Here is a 22,143-nt window from a genome sequence, read left to right as displayed (position 1 = left end):
GAATGGCTTTCATTCTGCTTAGAGTATCAATTTGTATAGAAGAGATGTTCAGTGAAGGCCACAAAGGCGACTCCCTGACTGTGTTTTTGTGGGAACAAGACTTGCATACAGCAAGTGACCCTGGATGTAACCGTAACTAGATATGGAATACCTGGCAACATGCCACAGCAGCTGTGATCATTCAACATAATGTAACTCCCATTAGAAAGTTGGCCAAAAATTGGATTAATCACTGCAGCCGGTGAACCTTGCAGGTGACAGGATAAGTTTGTAGTGGAACCATCACAGTCCCCGTGTAAGTTAATACCCTGACAAAGGAGAGAACCGCTTAGTGTGTGTTCAATTTTTACCGCTAAGAAACACTTCACGTTCCCCACTCCAACATCTATATGTGTAAGGTAAATCTCAGGATGTCTTGATGTATCCTTTACCCAACCTTTCATATTTGCCAACTGGTTTATGTTTTAGGCAATATTGAAAATGGAAAGTTGTAACAGGCAGAGTAATTTTTCCATGTATGATCCACTCAGTAGCTGGTTTTTCTGCCACCGTGAATGGTAATTTTTCCAGTTTTTCAATGCTCAGCAGAGTGTAGTCTGCTCCCCTTTGTGCTAGTCTGATCTGTTTATCAGTGAGATTGAATTCTGAAAACAGTGACGTAGTATTGATTAAACGCCAAGGCACATAGCCTGCATGCAAGTTTTGTAGCGTCCAGCCTAATAGCATGGTAGATCATAGCTGAGACTGACCATGTTGCAACATGACCAAGTCATTTTCCATGATGTCTATGACAGAAGACACAATGCTGTCCAATGAATATATTCTGGATGACAGTCGTTAACCCATTGTCTACTACAGAGAGAGTTTTCTCTAAATTAATACGATCAATTTCTCATATTCATTCTGCAGTCTCTGCTTGGGTAACCTTCCATGCTTCATTATAAGCAGCGTAGATACCGGCATATATGAAACGTTTTTGACGCAGTTTTCTTGGTCCTAGCAAGAATTCCCTAAGGTCTGCGCCTTCCTGAAATAAAGTTAAGTGTTGTTTTACATTCTTCAGTGTAGCTTTCTGTAGTCAATCAAGGCATAGTTTCCTTACACTGTATGTTGTTACTACCCCTGGATGCTGTCTTTGAACATAGCGTGGGTCTGGCCTATTGATAGTGAACCCCTGTGTTTTGTTCAGGGATCGATCTTGACAGTTATTCGTGTCTGTGGGCCAGAGCAACCATTTTTTCCATTCTGGATCTGATCTTTTGTGATGCAAAATATAATGTACGTCGACCTCTCCCGTGTAGTGCTATTGCTTGCAGGTATAGTTATAGTCGGTGTGTTCATGTCTTTGATCCTGGCTAATCCAAGGCAAGACGTTTGCTGGACAGTGTCATTCAAAAACATAATTTGTTCAGGGTTGATACAGGCTCTAAACAAAGACCCTGTACTTGCCAATCTTTTGTCTTAACGTTGTCTTTCCAAAAGTCGAAACCTTGTCTAGACAGTCGGGCAATAAAGGCTGCAGAATAAATCTGTTTCGTATTTGTTAACATATTTTTTGTTCCTGTCTTGTTCACATTTTTAAAGTAAAACGTTTCTGGATTAGACAAATTGTAGCCTGAAAAATATGGAAATTTAATTGCAAAAGTTTTCGAACTACCCTTTGGAGGTGTAGGACAATGTTCCCATTGGTTATACATAAATACATTTCTAGGTGTTGCAGATTTATGCAAGAAACAATGACCATAGTGGTTATAACAATACATTTGTTCATAGTCTGATGAACCCTCTAAATATTCATGATATGTGAATACAGTAGACATCTCTAGGTCAGTCATCATGTTCTCAACAGTCTCGAAGTCCCAATCATCAGAAAAGGTACTAGAGGTAATAAAGTCAATTAATGAAATCTTAAATAAATGTGGAATCTTCAAAAGCTTCGACAGGCCAAAAATGTAATATTTGATTTGGTCCCAAACTATACCATCATGTATAGGAACAGCTGTGATGTTCACTGCTGACAAGTCTCTTGCTTCACGATGGGATTTTTTGTGTTCATTCTTTCACTTGCTGTGTCGTGTCCATTTGAATATATCTTCCATTCATCAGCATACCCAGAGTTAATACCAGAGCTAACCAAAGTAGAAAGAAGAATATTCCCAAAACAATCCATAGTTCAATCCCTGGTGAAACCAGGTAAGTCTTTTTCAGGAGATGAAAAAAATCTGTTGCTTGTTCTTTGAAAGTTCTTTGTGCTGGCGTCATTTCAGGTTCGCTGGGATCCTCAGAAAACGTATCAAAGTTCATGAAATAGCCAGAGGCAGTTCTGTCAATGGTTGAAATTGCATCAGGATTTGTTGAATTCACTGGAACCAGTTTATCACTTGTTACTTCGTTGTGGACATGTGTATCAGGACAATCTGTTATTTGGGGTTCAAGAGGGACAAGTTCCATAGCTTTGTTGCTTAGTCCTTTACTTCTCACTGCAGAATCTTCAAAGGTGATGAGTCTCTCAGTTTGAACCTCTTGGATTGTAGCTAGAGGAGTGCGTCTGCTACATTGGCGGAGTCCACTTGGCCTACTGCTTAGTATCGGCCACATAGTGTGGTTTGATCAGGTCGATGGACACAAATCTTTTCTCATTTTTACCAGCAAGGGGCGGCAAAAGTACTGTTCTTGATCCGTGGATTGCTAGGACAGGTACTGGTTGTCTGTAAGAAGGCCCAAATTCCTACTTGTCCGCGATCTCTTCTCTGACTAGATCACCGAGCTTTGGGATCCAGACAGGCCTTGCTGGGATGGCCGGTTTTACCTCAGTGATGGTTGGCTTCAGGAGCACGTTGCTTTGTTTCGTTCTTAGTTCATTTAAGTCCTGTAAAACAGCCAAACGATATTTGATATCAAATTTCTTATTTTCCATCACTGTGCCTTGCATATCAAGGTCTGGTACCAACATTCTGGTTCCAGATAGAACTTCATATGGAGTGACACCCCCTAGAGAACTTCTTGACAAGTTAAGTGCGCGCCGGACCCCATAAAGGGGTTTGACCCACCCATCACCCGAACCTAATACCCTAGCTGTTATAGACTGCTTTATGTCCCGGGATTTCTTTCCACAACAGAATTTCCCTCAGGATGGAATGGAGAGGAATACCGCAATGCTACGCCCAAACTGGCCATGTCTTCTTTGTAAGCTCAAGAGCTAAACGCAGGACCCTGGTTAGAATGTAGTGTGCCAATTGCGTATGTGCCGATAAAGACTCGCAAATCTTTTATAACAGTTCGAGCGTCAGCCGAGCGCTGAGGCCACATCCATAGGAACCTAGAACACGAATCCACTGCGACCATGATATGTTTATAGTTACCATCCTTTTGTAAGGGACCGCAGTGGTCCAGGTAAACACATGCTAATGGTTTATCTGAAATTAACAGGGGCGTCTGCGCGGGACATTTCACAGTAGAGACTTTCATCTTCTGGCATATTTCACATTCCAAAACATAATTCCTGCTCTGTTTCCTAATGCCTGGCCACCAGTATCTCTGTTTTAATAATGATACTGTGGCGGAAACACCTGCATGGGCAGAGGCGATCCTTTCATGTGCTGCTAGGATTAGTCCTAATCTATGTTCCATGTTTGGTATTACCCTATACCCCACTCCAGGGATTCGAGCAAACGGAACATTGTTCGCATCAATTATATATGAGGATTTTTAGTGGAATCTTTTTAGGTAACGCTGCACCGCTGCCTTTGCTTGAAGCATTGACAGCCAGCATTATTTCACTGTCAATTTTCATTTTTGAACGAGTGATGGCAGCTATGGAAGCCGTTTGCACAGCCCCTTTCGCGGCTTCATCAGCCAATGAATTCCCTTCAACGTGAACGCCATCACGTTGATGACTAACGTGTGTATCACATGAGTGTTTTGTAGTCCGTTTCGCAACTGAAGTACTTGCTCCCAAAGCATTTTATGCTTGATTGTGCCACCTTTTGCATCCTTGAAACCATTTTGAAGCCAATTCTGTAAATATTAATTGTAAGATTAAACACATTAAAAAGAATCGCACACTATGAGTGTGGGAAATTCGTGATCCGTGTTTTCAAGTGCCATCTTGAATGCTTGTAGTTCAGCTCGATGAGCTGTACAATCTCCTAGAGATAGCATTTTTGTGACCATTAGTCTGAATTTGCCATCGTGCATACAACCTTTAACAATGGCGAATGCTGCACTGTAAGCTTGTTTACTCTACGTAGCAGGTTGTGCAGATCCGTCAGTATAAATTCGTACTGACCAAGAGGGAGAATTTCAGTAGGCAGAGGACATTCGTGTTCGTATTGCAGGAATGCTTGTGTTTTCAAATAAGGATCAAAAACATATTCAATATCACTTGCAGCAAGAGAATTAACCCATTGTATCCATCTCGGATGTAAAGCTTTTGCATTCGGAATGCTAGCATCTGAAAGAAACACGTTAGTTAGATTCCTCACCTTAGAATTTCCCCAGGCGTCAGACTGGATCCGGAAGATTTTTTCGTCAGCAATACCCCTTGCGCGTCGCTAGGCGTCGTCTGCGGCTTCGCGTCCGTCGTCGACGTCGTGCGCCGGGATGACGTCGTCGGAGTACTTAGACGCCGCCCTCGCGCGCTGACGTCAGTTCTTCTTTTTTCCGCGCCAGTAAGCGCAGATCCGGGAGAGCTACCCCTTTTAGTCTTTTTTGACTAAGTTTTTTGATCCTTTTTGATCTTGTCTCGACTCCGGTGCCGGTAGGATGCCTGGTTTCAAAGCCTGTGCTGACTGTAACCGCTTGATGTCGGTCACGGATCATCACCGCCGGTGCCTTTACTGTTTGGGCCTCGACCACGACGCGGAGTCGTGTTCGGACTGCAAGGCCCTGACCTCGAAGGCTAGACGGGAGCGGTCCCGTAAGCTCCTCGAGATTCGCCACTCGGCTCCGCGCCCCTCTCGATCCCGGTCCAGGAGGAGGTGCAAGGATCGGTCGCGAAGCCGCAGCCGACGTCATCATCGCTCGTCTGGCTCCAAGTCTTCGGGTAAGTCGAAGCACTCCGTTCTGCAGGGCACCTGGTCCAAGCCCTCCACAGTTCCTCCTGTGGACAGGAACGTCGCCAGGCGCCACCGCCCTGCTCCGGGCGACCCCAGTTTTCTGTCCCAACACCCCACCCCCGAGAGCCTGGTTATCCAGGCTTCTACCTCCCAATCCTCCTTCCCGACCGCTCCGCCGGACCGGGATTCCAAGAGACTGGAACAGTTTGGCAAAAAGCTGTTCTCCTCCCTTAGTTTGGGTCTGCAGTCCTTGAACACTGCCTGTCTTTTGGACCGTTATTCCCACTCTCTGTGGATACGGTGGAGGACGTGCTGCCCCTGTGCCCGGAGGAGACCCAGACACGACTTACCCAGGCTCTGGCCGATGGGAGGGACGCAGCACGCCATGCAATCCGATGTGGGCTTGACACTACGGACTCGCTGGGTAGGGCGATTTCTACCACGGTGGCGCTTAGACGTCACGCCTGGATGTGGTCCACGTCCTTTTCGGGGGATGTCCAGAGCACTCTCATGGACATGCCCTTTGATGGCACTCGCCTTTTTGGTGAGAAAGCGGACAGTGCGCTGAATCGCTTTAAGTACTCCCGGGCTACGGCCAAGTCCTTGGGCCTCTCGGCCCCGCGGTCGCAAACTTCCGCCTTTCGCCCCTTTCGTGGCCAAGGAAGGGGTGCCTCCTCACGTCCGCCTAGCCACCAGCCGCAGAACCAACCTGCGCGCGGTCGCGGACGTGGTTTCCGCCGAGGCGGTTCTGGAGGACGACGCGGTCAGCCCACATCCACCCCGGCAGCATCCGCCTCCAAGCCTTCCTAGTCCGAGCTTTCCGGCCCATTCCTCGCCAGTGGGCGGCAGAGTTCGCCATCACCTGCTCCACTGGCGAACCGTCACTTCGGACAGGTGGGTGCTGCAGATCGTCCGAAGGGGCTACTCCCTCCCCTTCGAGACGACCCCTCCAGCCATGCCACCGCAGCACCACCGTATCTCGGAGGATCATTTGAATCTTCTGCGAGAGGAAGTTTCGGCCCTCTTGGCCAAAGAGGCCGTCGAGCGCGTTCCGAGCCCAGAAGTAGGTCGTGGTTGTTATTCCCACTACTTTCTGGTTCCCAAGAAGGGCAAGGGGGGCCTACGCCCTATCTTGGACCTCCGGAACGTCAATGCCTTCCTTCGGAAGGAACGGTTCAAAATGTTAACTTTGGCTCAGGTTCTTGCTGCCCTAGACCCTGGAGACTGGATGGTAGCGTTGGACTTGCAGGACGCTTATTTCCACATCCCCGTCCTGCCGGCCCACCGGCGTTACCTGCGGTTCACGGTGGGCCAGGAGCACTTTCAGTTCACCGTGCTTCCCTTCGGCCTCACCAGTGCCCCTCGGGTGTTCACGAAAGTGATGGCGGTGGTCGCAGCTCATCTGCGCAGATCAGGGGTTCCAGTCTTCCCCTATCTCGACGACTGGTTGTTGAAGGCGGGCTCGCCCCAGGCAGTCGTCTCCCACCTCCAGACTACGGCGGATCTCCTGCATTTGCTGGGGTTTTCCATCAACGTGCCGAAGTCACACCTGAGTCCCTCTCAGAAGCTCCTTTTCATCGGAGCGGTTCTCGATTCGGCGCAGTTCCGGGCTTATCCTCCGGAACAGCGGGTCCGGGATATACAGGCCCTGATTCCCATCTTTCGGCCTCTATCCTGGGTTTCGGTCAGGCTAGTGTTGCGGCTTCTGGGGCTGATGGCCTCCTGCATCCTACTAGTGCATCACGCCAGGCGGCGCATGCGGGCTCTGCAGTGGGACCTGAAGTTTCAGTGGGCCCAGCATCACAGCAACCTGTCCGACCATGTCTTGATCTCGGAGGGCACTGCGCAGCAGTTGCAGTGGTGGCTCACGGACCGCGATTGGGTCACGGGCAAGAGCCTCTCCCTTCCCCAACCGGAGCATGTCGTAGTGACGGATGCGTCCCTCCTGGGATGGGGTGGCCATATGGGAGAGGCGGAGATCAGAGGCCTCTGGTCTCCGGCGGAGTCTCGTCTCCTCATCAACCTGTTGGAGTTGAGAGCGATCCGACTTGCACTGAAAGCCTGCCTTCCTTCCATCTGTCAGGGGAAGTGTCGTGCAGGTGTTCACGGACAACACCACCGCCATGTGGTATTGCAACAAACAGGGCGGGGTGGGGTCGTGGACCCTTTGTCAGGAGGCTCTGCGTTCTGGACATGGCTGGAACACCAGGGCATCATCCTGGTGGTTCAACATCTGGCGGGCTCTCTGAACGCCAGAGCAGACGAACTCAGCCGCCGGTGCATGATGGATCACGAATGGCGTCTGAACTCCGAAGTGGCGCAAGGTCTCTTTCAGCAGTGGGGAGAGCCTTGGTTAGATCTATTCGCCACCGAAGAGAACGCGCAATGTCAGCGGTTCTGCGCGTTGGAATTTCCAAGGCGGCACTCGCTCGGCGACGCTTTTCGTCACGAGTGGAGTTGCGGTCTGTTGTACGCCTTTCCGCCTATACCACTTCTGCCTAGAGTGCTGAAGAAGATCAGGCGCGACCGGGCCCAAGTCATCTTGGTGGCTCCGGACTGGGCACGAAGGTACTGGTATCCCGAGCTACTCAGTATGTTGACCGATCCTCCGATACGTCTGCCCCTTCGGGAGGATCTTCTGTCGCAGCAGCAGGGGACGGTCCTCCACCCGAACCTGTCCAGCCTCCACCTCCATGCGTGGAGATTGAGCGGCGGCAGTTGATGCCATTTGACTTGCCTTCTGAAGTCTGTGATATCATTCTGGCAGCCAGGCGTCCCTCCACAAAGACGGTATACGCCTGCCGGTGGAACAAATTTGTGGCATAGTGCAAGGCTGTGGATCCCCTTTCCGCCCCTCTTTCTGAGGTTCTCCTCTTTCTTCTTTCTTTGGCCCGGCAGGGCTCTGCCTTGGGCACCTTGAAAGGTTATTTTGCTGCCATCTCTGCCTTCTTGCGGCTTCCTGATCAGCCTTATCTTTTCAAGTCCCCTGTAGTTACACGCTTTCTAAAAGGCATTACTCACACGTTCCCTCCTGTCCCTTTTGTAATGCCTCAGTGGGACTTGAATCTTGTTCTCCCATTTCTAATGTGCGCTCCCTTTGAGCCTCTTCATAATTGTCCTCTTCGTCTGCTGACGCTTAAGACTGCTTTTCTGGAAGCCATCACCTCGGCTAGACAGGTGAGTGAGCTCCAGGCTTTATCATCAAAGCCTCCTTTTCTCTCTGTTCATCCGGACAAGGTTGTCCTTCGGCCTCGTCCCTCCTTTCTTCCGAAAGTGGTGACCCCCTTTCATCTTGGGCAGTCTGTCACCTTGCCCACCTTCTTTCCGCCTCCGCATCCTACCAAAGAGGAAGAGAGGCTCCACCGTCTGGACCCAAAACGTGCGCTCTCCTTTTATTTGGACCGCACAAAGCAGTTCCGGGTGGACGACCAACTTTTCGTTGGATTCGTGGGTGCTAAGAAGGGGAAAGCTGTGCACAAACGGACCATCTCTCGGTGGGTCGTTTTGTGCATCAAAATTTGTTATTCCTTGGCAAAAAAGGACCCTCCTGTTGGGCTGCGCGCCCATTCTACTCGGGCCACAGCGGCTACTACTGCTTTGGGACGGGGTGTCCCTTTGCAGGACATCTGTCAGGCGGCAACGTGGGCTTCGCTACACACGTTTGCCAGGCATTATTACCTTGACAGCCAAGTCCGGAGGGATGGCTTCTTTGGCCATTCTGTCCTCCAGGACTTTCTGGTGTGATCTTGGTTCGTAGACCCACCACCGGGGAGGGTATTGCTTGGGTATCTATTCTAAGGTGAGGAATCTAACTAACGTGTTTCTTTCAGATGAACAAGTTACTTACCTTCGGTAACGATGTATCTGTAAGAAACATTAGTTAGTTAGATTCCTCACCGACCCACCCATCCTCCCCGTTCTGCGAACTGACATCTAGGGTTAAGGTTATCCTTTTCAGGCCCCTAGATTTTATTTTTGGCACCAGTGTTGGTCTCTTGCATGGCTCTGCGTTCCTGGCGCGGAAAGCTATGTACAAGAACTGACGTCAGCGCGCGAGGACAGCGTCTAAGTACTCCGACGACGTCATCCCGGCGCACGACGCCGCCGACGAACGCGGAGCCGCAGACGACGCCTAGCGACGCGCAAGGGGTATTGCTGACGAAAAAATCTTCCGGATCCAGTCTGACGCCTGGGGATATTCTAAGGTGAGGAATCTAACTAACTAATGTTTCTTACAGATACATCGTTACCGAAGGTAAGTAACTTGTTCTTTAGTAACTGCCTCTAAGGCTGGTACAGGAGTCATGACCATTATGCGTTTCCCCTGTGCTAGGGCTCTTTCTTTTGCTACAGCGGTTTGAGCTGCTGTCAATCTTTTCTGTAGAAGTGAATTTCATTTCTGCTTGCGTATACAAATGTGATTTGTATGCAATTGGTACTTTTTCACCTTTGTTAAAAGTTAAGTAGGTGAATCCGCATTGACCCGGAATGATTCGGATCACTAAGTTGCGTACGTTTACGTGTGTTTGCAAGTGTTTAGTTGCGAACATGTCTGTTTGAAGTGAACGCAGAATTTCTGTGTGTCCTTGTGTCCAAGTTGTGTCTTTGAAATCAGGTTTGATTAATTCGTAGAGAGGTTTAACCCTCTCTGCGTAGTTTAGAAAGTATGTTCTTCCAAAATTCAGGAAACTTAGAATCGACTGTAAGTTCTTCAGCGTTTTTGGAGGGTGGAGCAGCGCACACCTTTCTAAAAAGTTGGCTGCCAGACTTTTGCCTTCACTTGAAAGTTCATATCCAAGGAAAAGGACGTTGAGATGGGCAATTCTGGACTTTTTAAAGTTGAATTTGTAACCCTCAGAGGCGAAACCCAATATAATGGTGTTCACCCTGTTCAACTGTCTGTCCAGGTCATCGTCTGTCAGATACATATCATCGACATATGACAATGCCTCGTCATTATAAATTTGTAGTAACTCTGTTACTCTTGCTGAGAATAACCCCGGGCTGTTCTTGAACCCCTGTGGGAGTCGACAAAATTGACACTGGGTCCCCTTTATTGAGAAAACGGTCAAATATCTGCTTTCAGGAGCAATATTTTGACAAAAGAAACCATTTGAAATGTCTAATGTGGTTTTGTTCTTTTTACGCACAATGTTATTCATTAATGCTGTACTGTGTGCATTTTGCACTGCAAATGTTTTACAACATGAGTTTAGGTGTCTGTAATCCAAAACTAGACGATATGTATTGTCTGGTTTGGAAACAGGAACCAAAGGATTGTTCATTGATGAGGTGCATGTTTCAATCACCACCTGGTAATCAAGTTGATCTAAGATCTCCCTGACTTGTTTTTTAGCTTCTTGCTTAACTGGGTACTGCCTTTGTGCAGTTGGTGGATTTTTTTTTAACTGGATTTTGTGGTGAGGTGAGTCCTCATCCCATCCTACATGATTCTTGTATAATGCTGGGGCTTGGGCCACTGCCCATTTCCTTGCATAAGTATATTTTAAATGTATTGGCACATAGTTGGAGAAGGCTGGCATAATGATGTCTTCGCCATGTGGGCACTCCCTGACAAATTCTGGTGGCCAGTCTCGTTCTGCTAGAAGTATATCATAACCCCTTGAAATATGCTCCCAAAAGAGTGCTTTCACTTTTCTTGGTATGTCTCCCTCCATCCGGATTGTTATTTCATATAACCTATGCGGGGAACTAACCCTGGTGTCTGCAGTTTCAACTTGAATGTCCACATTCATGCCCACTGTCTCCAGAAGCCCCTTCAGGTTCTTTCAAGCTACTGTAACTTCTGCTGCACTGTCCAACATTGTCTGAGCCCATTCTCCGTTCTTGAGTTGCGTTCTCAGAATCCTCGGCATGTCTGATCTTCAGACCGGGTACCTTCTTCTTGGAGAATTGAGGTTTTTGTTTGTTTTTCTGAACGTGTTGATCGTCTTTGGACTTTACGCGTTCTTCTTTGTTCTCTGACCGTCCTCTTCTTTCGGATGTCTGTGATGATATCCGAAAGGTATGAGAGGAGTGTGTATCAGTATCTTGATATTTGTCAGGTTTTCTCAAATTATCCCTATTCCTGAGGTTGTACCTCCTTTCTGTGGAGACTTACCTCGGGATTGAGAATCTTTCTCTTTTGAATGTTGTTTATTATTTTCCCACTTCTTTTTAGAAAAGGTAGGTGTTTTTTTAGGAAAGACCTTATCAGGACTTTCAGACAGTTGTGGTTTAACTGTATATTTCTATGAGCTTTTGTATGTTATTAAGTAATTCCTCGTCCGACATTGATTCTATTTCAGGGTCAGGTGTGTAGCCAGCTAAAATCGGCCATGTTGATCCTGGTCTACCTATTGGACCGAGCCTGGTAATGTGATTGTAATGTTTTAGGGCACCTTTAAACCAGAGCTCATGATCCTGGTATGTGAGTGGAATTTCAATATCCTCGAAAGGAATATATTGTAGAAGTGAAACAAGTGTGTTAATGGATTTGATTCTGGGAATACTATCCATGAATAGAATACCTCTGCCTGGTGAGATTCATGTGCCTCACAAAAACTGCTCTACCACCTCTTGTTGTTAGGCCATGTTTTATAAGTTTTAGAGTGATGGCTCTCCTTACATTTGGATGGATGATTATAGCATCATCGTCGGTTTCTTGAAAACCTGTACGATTAAAAGCTGATGTGACTTGGTCAGCCGCAGCTCCACCAATATCGGTGTTTGTGCCGTTTTCGGTCATTGTTTAATGAACGTTTCAGAGCAAGTTTCAAGGGAACAAAGATAAGGTGCACAATATTTTGGAACATGGTATCCTTCAACGTTGAACAAACCAAACAGCAAATACATAGGATTTTTGTCCTCCTCAGCTATGGCGGATATTATCCCTACTGACTCCAGACGTCTTATGGAGTATTATGAGGGGTCTCTGAGAAAAGCATGACTGCGTTTCTCCAGTATCTAGCGTTAAATTAGTGCCTTACCAAACATTGGGCGCCATGTAGTGTAGTTCCTATATCCCTAATAGTCTGTGCGCATTGGAATAATATACACTATAGATTTGACGTAGGACTGAGGTCAGTATGTCTCTATCGAGTACATTAAACTTAATTACTTGTGTGTGCCAGCTAACTCAGAGGTCGCTAGAAACTGACAACCGCATAACATGACAACTTTGTTTCCCTTAGAGTCGGAACAATTTCAGAACCGTGGAAACCATAGATAACAGTTTCACTCAGTCAATCGTGCATGCTTCGTTTCTACGGAGTTGACCAGAAATAGAGAGACTGGCGTTTCAATAAAAGGGGTTATTGAACAGTCTTATTTCTCATGCAAGAGATATGAACTGCTACAATCGTAAGACAGGCTGTGAAGTACAATATGTACAGAGTTAGCAGTGAGATAAAATAATACTGCAACAGCATGGTTTGTAGCTATGACATATATTAAAATACATACATAAATAACATAGGCTAAAATGTGAATACTCATCCGATGCTTCTAAATAGTTCTACCCCAGTGTACCTAACCTAAGTGTTGTACGAGGTAAGAAGTAGGTGCTGTTTTCTATAGTATAGCTAGCTATAGTTTTGCCAAGAGTTGCCAAAAGTTTCTCTAAGTTCTAGTCTGCTCTATAACTTAGAATGTGCGAGGTTGGAATCTCTTTCCGGGACTCGATATCTAACACCCCACAAGGGGAGTCAGAAACACTAAAGCTGGATTCTCTGCGAGGAGAATGACCGCGTCTGGTCAGTGCATCAGGCTGGAACTCTATCTCCTTCCGAACTTGCCTGGCGAACCGCAAGTAGGCAGTCGAGCTGGACTGTACCGGAAACGTGGTTTGCCAGGGCAAGTGCAGGTATATTTATACCTTGAAGGTGTTTAGGAATGCCTGTATTGGCGTAAAAGTCGGGCATCGGAACGTCATGAATGAACCCCTAAGGAATAGATGTTCATGCATACTAAATGAGTTCTTTGCGAAATCAATATCCAAGCAAGGGAAATTCCTAAAGGCTTAAGTGTCTGGTTTTCCAAGAACTCATTGTGACGTGGATGAACGGATGTAGGAGACCATGCCTGTATTTGGTTTGCATGGACAATGCCTAAATAAGGGCTACATTGGCGGTCCATGGGTTACATGTACACCTCAACAGGATCGTAGGCTCATCCTCATTGCTCCCGCTAATCAAGAGGGCAGACTACTTAGGTTGGACCCACTGCGATCATAACCCGCTAGGGATGCAACTTGGATGGGAGGCAAGCCGACCCCCAAAAGCGACATGGCGCCTACAGACTGGCGCGCTGGAAGACTCAGAGTTTCGCTCCTCACTAGAAACGACAACGCACACATATTTTGAGCTGAATGAGGGCACAGCGAGCAACGTAGCAATAGAATAGGAAGCCTTTAAGTCGACGATTAGGGGGCACTGTATGGGAGCCACATGGAATATTCGCAAACACCTATCCACCTCCCTTACGAAAATAGAATCCCAGCTGCTGCATCAGGAACGAGAGGGCGAGGGATGCGGTAAGGACCTGCGACACTTAAAACAGTTGCGAGCTGAACATAGTGAACTACTGGAGCGCCTGAAATGTCACAACTATACAGCGCATACGACCCGCACACATGCCTCAGCGGATCGGGCTGGCCAGCTCCTCGCATGGCTGATCAAACAAGAATACACCCGTGCTCCCATCGGCGCCATACGCACAGACACGGGGCAGATGTTCTACACCCAACATGAAATACACCAAGCACTGACGCAGCACTATACGCAGCTCTATGGAACTCGTGAGCAGGGAGATAGACAGTGGTTGGAGGAATTTCTTCATTCCATACAACTACCCACACCCACGGACGAGCATCGGGAGGCACTGAATGAACAGCTCTCGCTGGAAGAGATAGGTGAGGCCATTAAAACACTAGCCTCCGGGAAAGCACCCGGGCCCGACGGCCTGCCGGCGGAATTTTATAAGGCGTACAGAGATCTGCTTGCGCCGCGCCTACTGGCCCTGTACACCGCAGCTTTGGAAGAGCGATGATTACCTCCCTCAATGCGAGAGGCATACCTGGTATCCCTTCTAAAGCCAGACAGGGATTCTGTGGAACTTGGCTCTTATAGGCCCCTCACCCTACTAAACATGAACTATAAAATACTAGCAATGGTATTAGCGGAGCGATTGGCGCCAGTAGTCCCCTCGTTGGTCCGTACTGACGAAAATGGTTTCGTACCATCCAGGAGCACTTCCCTTAACCTGAGACGCTTTTTCAGGGTAGCGACAGACGCCAAGCAACACTGGCCAAGAGCAGGTTGCCTCATTCTCGACCTGGAAAAGGCCTTTGCTTTGATTCCCTAGAATGGGACGACCTGGCAGCGGTGTTGCAGAAGTATGATCTGGGCCCGGGGTTCTTGCAGCTCATCAGTCTGTTGTACATCGGCCCCACCGTCAGGGTAAGGCTAGGACCTTACCTATCAGAAGACATCCCAGTGCGAAGAGGTACCAGGCAGTGGTGTCCTTTTTCCCCACTCCTTTTCGCACTTGCAATAGAGCCACTAGCAGAGGCCTACGTGACACAATGGGAGACGGTATACCCCTAGGAGATGCAATACACCAGGTGTCTCTATGCTGACGATCTCTTGGTATATATCAGGGATATAGAAAAGGTCCCTAACCAGTTAGCAACCCTGCTACAGAATTTCGCTGCCATCTCTGGACTCCAGGTCAATGTTGGAAAGTCCAGCTTATATGCATTTAATGAAGGATGTTGCGACCCAGGCCTCACCATTAATGGCAGAGAAGTGCAGTGGAAAGAGGGCGTCTTTCAATTCTTAGGCATCCGGATCTACCGGCAGCCACAGGATCTACTTGATGGGAACCTGGGGAGGGCGATGACGGCCATCGGATTGCAAATGCAGTTCTGGGGCACACTTCCACTCATCGTAATCGGAAGAGTAGCACTAGCCAAAATGGTTGTCCTCCCACGGCTTCCATATTATTTTGCGAACTTGCCTCTGTATATCCCAGCCTCCTTCTTTGCAACTCTGGAGAGAAAAATCCGAGACTTCATGTGGGGCAAGGCACGACACAGAATGCAGCTGCAAAAGCTTTACTTACCCACGGTTCAGGGGGGCTTAGCTGCACCCTGCTTTGAGCACTACTATTTAGTTCCTCAACTGCAGCGGATAGCCCGGTGGCTGGCTGATAGACACCTCTCAGATACAGCAACTACACCGCCTCCATGTACATTGAATCAAATCATAGGACTCTTTCATCCCAGTGCCAAGGCGAAAACACCTAAACCATTGTTGATAGTCGTGGCGTACAAATGTTTCTGCAGAAGTTTATATATCACACGGGCCGTGACCCGCTATGCGCCAACCATACCACTGGTGGGCTCCCCTAGTGGCCAAGTAGTACCGACAGTGCAAGCAACCGAGATATAGCAGGAGAAAGGCGTCCAAACTCTAGGGGACCTATATCGAGAAGGAGAGCTTATATCGTACATGACCCTGGTAGAGGAAGAGGGGTTTCCACCAGGACAGTTTCTTACACATTGCTCACTGATAGCCACACTAATAATCAAGTGGGGTGACATGGCTAGAGAATTGCCGACACAGCTTGTGATGCAATACCTACACGTCATGAGATGTGGAAGCCACCTTATACGTTGGTTCGCAGTGTCATTCAGAGTTCATGCCGCGATTGGCTTGAACCCCCTCCGCCAAAAATGGCAGACAGACCTGGGACGCCCACTTACTGACAGAGTGGGCACAGACGTTAGAAAGCCCAACACACATACCCAGAAACATGCGATTCAGACAAATACAACTGTACATAATGCACAGGGCCTACATCACACCCGCCAACATCAACAGATATTTTAATAGAGCAGATGCGGCGTGCCCCAGATGTAATGAGGTGGGAGCCGACATGATACACATGCTGTGGAGTTGCCCCCATATAGGTGCATATTGGACCGCAGGAGCCAGCCAGCTGCACGCATGCACAGGTACCATTTGCCTGGCCAGTATACCTGCTACACAAGTTCCGGAGAACAGCGGCCACTTAAGTGACTAACAGGTTTTCATACTTAGCAATAGTAGTGGCTAAGATACTACTAACGAAAAGATGGAAAGCAGCAGAACCACAGCATGCGCAGGCATGGCGGCATTCCATGCTTTTGTGGGCTAAAGCAGAAAGTATTGCTATCAGGCGAGAGGAAACTTTGGGTCTAATACAAGTCCCCATAGCCGCATACTGGAACACATGTTTAGCTGAACTACAACAACACACAGACGAGGAGTCGGGGGACCCCACGGACCGAGTCTCGCGCGGGACGCACACGAGCCCAGGCGTAGTAAGTGCACATGTTCCCTCACTAGTCAATAAATGCCTGTCGTATTCCGCACTAAACAATGTGTCACAACCGGGCTCAGGGGGTTCAAGTGCTAACAGATCAGCTAGACACAAGTATGTACATAGAGAGGTGGAGGGGGGTTGCGGGAGAGTTAATGTTTCTTTTCATTAAGGTTTGTTTTACTCTTTTCTGCTATTCACTAACACCGTAAGAATTCTGCCATAATTTGAAGTTGGCTGTACACATACCTACAAGCACTGATCTGTAAATGCAATAAGAAATGAACAGCAAATAATAGTTATGCGAGCAAATGTTCCCAACTCTATAGTTGATATTATGGCAATTGAAACTCCAGCCACAGAGACTGAGTCGTTAACTATATGCCAGTACTCCATGAATGTTCAGTTGAACTGTTGACATGTTATTTTCCGCATTTGTAATTAATGTGACATCATGTAAACATGTTACAACAGACAAAAGTGCTAAATCTAATAAAAGAGATTAAAAAAAAAAAAGTCATGCTGATCATCAAACCCGAAGGCAATCCATGTGAGATTTCCGTCTGCTCAAGGAACAGAATTTTCTGATACAAGGCATAGACAATCTAATACCCCTTTTTCTGTAACTCACTCCAGGGGCAGAGCAGTATCCTTGCAAACGCAGAGTGGACTCAGATCACAAAAGATAAATGGGTGCTAGGTATTGTAGATTGGAGATATTTTCTGTATTTCAAATTCATTCCTCCCCCCGTTGTCACATAAACGACCTGCAAAGCACCAGCACTGTATACTCAAGAAATTGACCTACTAAATGCATATTGCCAGATCCCTTTAGTTTGCGCCCGGAGAAAATGTTTTTGGTTCCAAGTAGGAAGCAAGCATTATCAATGCACAGTATTTCTGTTCTGCCTCAAGTCTGCACAATACACGTTTCCAAAAGACAATGCTGTGATAGTGGCTCACCTAGGAAGAAAATTAATATTCTTCTATCCTTACTTGGAAGATTGGCTATTGAAGACTCACAGTCCATAGAAGATGAAAAAAGATTATAAAATGACAGTGAGACTACTGAACAACCAAAAATCGATATCCACGCCAGTTGAAAGGCTGTCCTATGTAGGGGCGGCATTGGAAACCATAAAGGCAAGAGTGTTTCCTTCGGAGGAGAAACTTCCTTCTATCCAGGACAAATGTCATGTTCTTAGGTCAACTCCTCATCCAACTGCAAGAAAGATAACCTCACTTCTGGGATTGATGACCTCTTATGTAAACATTGCTCCCAGTGCAAGGTTGCTTATGAGACTTCTCCGGTCATGCATCGAGGACCAGTGGTCTGAAAAAGAAAACAGGAAGACAGATTAACTCTGACCTTAACAGCAAGGGAATTCCTCTTATGGTGGTGCAAGAGGCAGAATTTGTTAGTGGGGTTCCCGTTCAGAAACAACTTCTCTCCCAAACATTAATAACGGATGATTCCCGTACGGGTTGGGGGGGCTCATCTGCAAAACTTAACAATTCAGGGACTGTGGTCAAAAAGAGAAAAATCGTTCCACATAAATTACCTAGAGCTCATTGCTGTTCAGTAGCTCTCAAAACCGTAATCCCATATATAAAGGTATCATGTACCATTCAGACATTGACAGAAAAACACCACCACCATCCATTAGATAAACAGGAATGGATGCACCAGGTCAAGACCTCTGTCAATTCAAGCTCAGTGGTTCTGGAATTAAGTTCTTTTCAAACATTTTAGCTTGTCAGCCATTTACATTCCATGAAAAATTAATGTCAAGGCAGACTTTCTCAGCTGACACTATGAAAAGTCTCACAAATAGATATTGGAGGACAATGTTCTAAAATATATTTACCAAGAATAGGTAACTACTTCACTAGATCTATTTGTGGCAAAATAAAGCAAAACATTGAGACTTCTCATCCAGACTTCAAGAACTGGGAACCCTAAGGAATGCCATTTTGATCGAATAGTCGAGGCCATTGCGCTACGCTATTCCATCGATCCCATTCATACCAATAGTTATTGTGAAATTTAAGATAGCTCCAGATTGGCCAAGACAGTAGTACTACTCCGACTTGTTGCAAATGCCCACAAAACCACACAAGAGGCTTTCTAAAGAGGCCCCAGTGTCAAATTCTGCACCAACCCCTCCTTCATTGAATTTGGCTACATTAATCTTAAGACCAGACAATATGGTCATTTTAATATGCCGGTATCCGAGACAAGTGAGCGCAATGCACCCAGGTAAATCGATACTTGCTTTACAATTTCTCGTGTAGTAAACATTATAGAAGATGGTGTGAAATTATTATATAGGCTATAAGTATTTAGGTGAAAACCTTGTGTTTGACTTAAAATAGGTGTCACCACACCTAGAAACTCGGTATGATTACAATTTAAAATAGCACTAAAGAAAACACATTCAGAAGGAAAAACAACGTGTTTCTAGACCTTCTAAATGTATTTTCCTTAGTTCTATTAATGCAAACATATTTTTTTCACCTAAATACTTATAACCTATTTAATAAACTCACTACTGGGGTTGCTCCAAAAAAGTACGAGCGCCCACTGATGCCTAATCCATCCCCCACTTTTTCTCTTTCCAAGTTACAACCATTCCAGGGAAAGGTCCTATAAATATGGTCTGTATCATTATGTGCATGTTTTTTGTACTATTTAATTGCACAAATGCGTTGACGTGAACGGTCAAAATTGAATCAAATAATGTCTTTTTTCCCCATCCGTAGCCAATAGTCGAACGTTAGCTATATTCCCTTACTTATACACCCAGATTCTGTGTCTGCACATTTCTCCTCTCACCCTATGAAAGATGTTGCTGGTTACTTCTCAATGAGAAAGATGATGCTCAAAGGTAGTCTTTCACTTGGTGTGTGGCCCTTATAGAGGATCTGGGAGCACATCTTGGAAGGGGAGCAGAGGTCTAATGGCACTGGCCTGTAACGGTAGCAGGTGGTTAGGATTACCACTGCCTTCTTGACAATTTGGCTGGGGAAGGATGGCACTGAAGGGTCCTTGTTAAATGCTCCAAAAACAGCTTCGAGGATGGAGGTGCTCTGGGGTAGGGAGACTGGGGAGATGGTTTGTGATGTCTGCGCTATGACCCAACAACTGCTCAATAGTATCTGTTAAAGGAGGACTGAGCAGAACACAGTGTAACTTTCAACAGTAGGATCAGAGATCTCTCGAGCAATATAGCAGTACATATCCCTCTCTCAGCCCTACATCTTGCGAACATGAACTTGACCCCTCATTATGCCTCAGACTTTGTTCTGGACGGTTTTAGATTGTTTGATATATAGTGAACCATTTATTTAATGTTTGGTGTTGTGTGGGAGTCTTCAGAGGGTTGTGTTGCAACTAGCTTGTAGTAGTAAATCCTGTCAGTCCCACTTAGACACTAATGTCATTACCTTTTGGCTGTATTGTGTAACCTCATTACCTTGTTGCTGTATTATTGTACTTTGTGTGTTTCCACTATTTTTAATATTTTCTGCTTTTACTTCTCGATGACTACGTTTGACGCTAGTCGTATCCTCACATATATTTCGAATTATCCTATGCACACTACTTGTAAAGCGCTCTGATACCTTCGGGTCTCGCTAGCGCTATATAAAACTGTAAATACAATAAATGTAAATGAGTGAGAGGGTTACATGAGGCGTAGACTTCTCAACAGTCTTGTAACCTGCACTTGCTGGATCACGTTAGGATACATCCATCTCTTTATTGCTTTCACCCATCGAGCTATATGGTTGCATTTTTTTCCCCAGCCTTTTTCATTTTGTGAATAAAACAGATCACATTTAATCCTAAATGTATAGGACAGGAGAAGAAAAAAGAAACATGAGCCTATGAAAGTGCATTGGTACTGGTTGTTGATTATTTTAACTTCCTGCCAATAGGCTGTTCCAGAATTTTGAATGGGGAAAGAACTTGAGCTAATGTGGGATTTTCTGAAATTTCGCATGTAATTTGTATGCGGAATATTGCACAGCTGCAGTCTAGAGACCAATGGCGGCAACAGCTTTCTGTGCATTTACGTGTCTTTGCCTTCCTGAGGAGCGAAGATGCTGCTGCATTTGGTGCGGGGTCGGACTGAGTTCTCTTTTAAAGACACTAAAATTGATGACCTGCGTTTCCAGTGGTTTAGCACCGTATGCTCAAGTATTGACATCACGTGCAGTAGTTGGCTGCTAATGCCGAAACATTGTCACTGTTGTCCCCCTTTACTCCACTTTCAGTATGCCAGTTACCTTGTATCCTTAACACCACCGGTTTTTATTTCCGTTATCACCCTGTGAAAAATGATTAAAATGTCCTGAACTAACTATCTACGCAAAAGCCCTTTTGGAGATCAAAGGGTTGGAGGGGTCGCACAGGATACCCTGGCTGTCTAGTATCAAAACCCTGTTGATTGATCTCGGGATGCGTGACCTATGGGCTAACCCAGATACAGAGCTCTTCCCGTCAAAAAAGGTCCTCAAGGATGCATACTGGAGTTTCATTAAGAACAGGAGATGTGCTTCCCTCATAGGCGCCACGATGACTGTCACCTTCCTAGTTTTTAAGGACGAGTCTGTTTATGAAAGCTACTGGGATACTATTTTGAAGCTTTTTGATCGTAAACTGTATCACCAGTTTAGAGTGGGCGCCCTACCACTGCGAGGACTCACCAAAAGTTGGAGTCCTCTTGGTAGTGACAAATGCCCCTTTTGTGCAGACAAGATTGAAACCACGGATCACTTCCTTTTTTGTTGCCCAATCTACCAACTCCCTAGACATGTTTGGCTTCGACCGGTCTGCAGACTAATGAGCACTCGTTCTGCACAGGTTGCTAGCAGAATATTGAAAACAGATACTTCAAAACCTGTAGTAATTGGTGTTGCCAAATTTATTAGTTGGGCATGGATCCTTAGGGCTAGGAAACTTAAGTCGTGATTTGTGTTGTTAGTTGCTATTAATGAGCATCATATTATGGACTTTGGGTTAACTGGCGTGTCCCTAATTGCACTTTATTGTATTTTTTATCATGTTGCGATCATTTTAAATCTACTGTTTTATGCAATATTTTAAAGGTTTATGAGTCTTATTTTGTATTGTAAAATGAATTGCATTGTATATGAATTGTTTTAATATGTGAAGTATGTCTTTTATGATGTGAATCGAATAAAGACTTATTGACTGACTGACTGATTAAAATGTCCTCAGAATATTCCACGAGTGACCTTGTTGAATTTCCTAGCTAAGGTAAACACCAAAAGGTTCATAAAGTTGTTTGTGGGGTTGGGGTTCATGATGGCCAAAAGGGACATAGCCCTGACATAGAGGGTAGGTAACCGCTGCCAGGCTCCCTCACTCTCACAGTGGAGGCTTTTCTGGACTGATGATCGGTACTAGGAAAACAAGTCTGCCATGATGTTGTCTGCAGAAACATGAACTTGTTTGTGGAGGTGGGTAGAGTACTACGAATCTGGCTTCCTGGATCTACTAAGGTGGCTTGGGGCAGAAAAGTTGCAACGAGACTCTACCATATTGAGATTACTGATACGGATGTAGCCATTATTGCGGGTTTGAGATGCAGATGATGCTGTGGCATTGAATGAAGCTAAAATGCCTATCAAAGAGTTTTATTAAAGCTTTTCACGTAAGTGGGATTCCAGCTAATTACTAAATGCACTCGTTTTC

General features: G+C 46.1%; 1 protein-coding gene and 1 long non-coding RNA gene across 5 annotated transcripts in view; one reads left to right on the top strand and one right to left on the bottom strand.

The window, feature by feature from the left end:
• ADIPOR2 (adiponectin receptor 2) overlaps positions 1-22,143 on the top strand; it is a 542,630-nt gene that overhangs the window by 384,790 nt on the left and 135,697 nt on the right. The window lies entirely within an intron of this gene.
• The window catches only part of LOC146854853 (uncharacterized), a 271,373-nt gene continuing 261,585 nt past the window's right edge, over positions 12,356-22,143 (bottom strand). Inside the window, exon 5 of the long non-coding RNA XR_014981234.1 lies at positions 12,356-17,754. This is a non-coding gene — a long non-coding RNA (uncharacterized LOC146854853). The remainder of the gene's footprint in view (positions 17,755-22,143) is intronic.

This window comes from Triturus cristatus, chromosome 4_1, assembly GCF_964204655.1.
Source record: "Triturus cristatus chromosome 4_1, aTriCri1.1, whole genome shotgun sequence".
Taxonomy (NCBI): Eukaryota; Metazoa; Chordata; class Amphibia; order Caudata; family Salamandridae; genus Triturus; species Triturus cristatus.
Note: the sequence above shows the minus strand (reverse complement) of the source record. Positions and strands in the feature narration are given on the sequence as shown.